Source organism: Arachis ipaensis, chromosome B07, assembly GCF_000816755.2.
Source record: "Arachis ipaensis cultivar K30076 chromosome B07, Araip1.1, whole genome shotgun sequence".
NCBI classification, from domain to species: domain Eukaryota; kingdom Viridiplantae; phylum Streptophyta; class Magnoliopsida; order Fabales; family Fabaceae; genus Arachis; species Arachis ipaensis.
Window position 1 is genome coordinate 50697640 of NC_029791.2, and position 2500 is coordinate 50700139.

At 38.5% G+C, this 2500-nt stretch overlaps 1 long non-coding RNA gene across 1 annotated transcript in view; it reads right to left on the minus strand.

Annotated features, from left to right (window-relative positions):
• The window catches only part of LOC110265190, a 6925-nt gene that overhangs the window by 3263 nt on the left and 1162 nt on the right, over positions 1-2500 (minus strand). The gene's annotated exons all lie outside the window — the stretch shown is intronic.

Consider the following 2500-nt stretch of genomic DNA (forward strand, 5'->3'; position numbering starts at 1 on the left):
CAAGGTTTTGAACCAGTTGTTCCATTTGCCTTTCAACTCTTCTGAGTGAGGCCTCTTGGTTCCTGCTTATCATCTCTTGATTTTTCCTTATTTCTTCCTGCTCTATTGTTATCATTTCTTGAACATTCATGAATCTTTCCATCATCATTTCTAGAACATAGAGTCTTTGAGAGTTTGGAATTGGTTGTGGTTGTGTCAATTGTGATGGTTAATGAGAGTCATTTTGGGCAAGTGGTGAGGTAGGACGCGGTTGGAAGTGTGTGTATTGGGATGGTGTGTGATGATTGTTGTTGTGGGGTTGGTTTTTATGTTGGTTTTTGAAGTTGGGGTTGTTGCAGTTGAAGTCCCTTAGTTTTTGATTTTGGTTTTCAACCCCCCTCCAGTTGGATTGAGTTCTCCAGGGTGGGTTGTACAAATCATTCTGAGTCCTACGTTGGAACATGCTTGAGGAGCTGTCTGGAGAGTGTGATCGCTCATAACTTTGTTGCTCATAGTTAATTACTCCAGAACTTTTTTCAAGTTGATTCCACCAATGGGGATTTTGAGGTGAGTTCTGTGCATTTGCCACAGCATGTTGCAGTTCCTCTATTTTTCTGTTAATTAGCTCCAATTGTTGCTTAAGCTGTTGATGTATCTGCTCGCTTTGGGCCATGATTGCGCGAATACCTTCAATTTCCTTCTCTTGTGCGAATGGTTGCACTTCTGCTTCTGGTTTAACAATTCCCTGAGGTGGTTTCAGCTTGGCAAGGAGTTCACTCATTAGTTCTTTCCATCCGATGATGTTTCCTTGTGGGAAAGCTTCAAACCACTGAGCAATGTCGTTCATGGTGATGAGTGGTTGCTTGTCATCTAAGGTAGGGATATTACTCCCCTGCTTACTGAAATTCATTGAGTTCCCCTCCATGATCTGCACAATTACAAATAGTCCAAATGAAGATTGAATACATTCATGTCCAAAATGTGGTTAAAAGGTTTAGCTGACACAATGTATCAAATAGTTGATAAGCTTGAAAGATTAGTAAGAGAGAATTGCTTCTCTCGTATATTCAATAAGCTGAAGTATGAGAATCATACGAAGCCAGAGAAACCAAGAAAACTTCACTGTATTGCTAAAGTGAGGTTTCAGTTAGTTCAAGCAAAAATTCAAACAGTTAGTGGGTTAATCCAAAGTTAGAGAAACAGAAAATAAAAATGCTAGATCTAGATCTCCACTTCACTTAATCATTGTCAATCTATTTCAATCCCCGGCAACGGCGCCAAAAACTTGATGTGTGGAAAACGATCCAACACGAAACTAACCGGAAAGTGCACCGGGTCGCATCAAGTAATAAAACTCACAGGACTGAGGTCGATCCCACAGGGATTGAAGGATTGAGCAATTTTAGTTTAGTGGATGACTTAGTCTAGCGAATCAAGAGTTGATTTGAGTGGTTTGTATTCGACAGAAGCTAAATTGCATGAAATTAAAAGGGAGAGGGATAATTGGCAAGAATTTAAAGTGCAGAGAAATTAAAGAGGCTGAATCTTAAAGTGCAAGTAATATAAATTACAGAAACTTAGATTGCAAGAAATGTAAATTGCAGAATCTTAAAGTGCAAGAAATGTAAATGGCTTGAATTGTAAAGGGAATTGAGAATTGGATTTGCAGAAATTAAACAAGGAAAAGTAAAATGCAATAAACAGAAAAGTAGAAGATGACTTGAATTAAACCGGATCTAAAACGGAAATGAGAAAAAGCTTGGTGTAGCAATGAAATAAAGAAATTGAAATTTAAAACTGTAGATCTCAGGACTCAAGAGACTAGATAGCTGAGTCTAGATCTCACTGCCTTCCTAGATCCAGCAAGAACAATTGCAAAGGAAATAAAGAAGTGTAAATTGCAGAGAGAGTAGAAGAAGAAGCAATTAACAGAAAAGGAAATTCAATTATGCAGAAAATTAAACAAGATCTCAAGGTGAGATTGAAACAGAAGTTCTTCAATTCTCCACCCAAGATCCAAAGCAAGAAAAGTAAAGAGTGCTGAGCAAGAACAAGGAAGAAGAGAGATCAATTCTCCTTCCTAATTCTCTAGAATTCTAAAGTAACAAATCAAAAATGTAAAGGTGAGCTCTCTGTAAGTGTTCCAAGAATTCTAAAGGAAAAGCTCCCTGAAAAACTTAAATCCTAAGCTATTTATACACTTTCTTCAAATGGTCTTCAAGCCTTGAATTGGGCCTTTGCTCTTGAGGGAATTGGGTTGATAAAAGCCTCTGTTGATTGCTCTTGGAGTTGGAGAGAAATCCATTGTGAACCGGACTATAAATCATAAAAGCTTGAGTCAAAGTTTGAGGCAAACTTTGGCTCAAGCTTTTCATATCAGCTGCCCCTATTTGCTGCTACCAACGTTTGGGCTAAAGTTTGAGGTCAAACTTTAGGCCAAACGTTGATCCTCTTGTGTGCATATGTGGCGCCAACGTTTGCCAAAAATTTTGAGGCAAACGATGGCGCAAGCTTTTCTCCT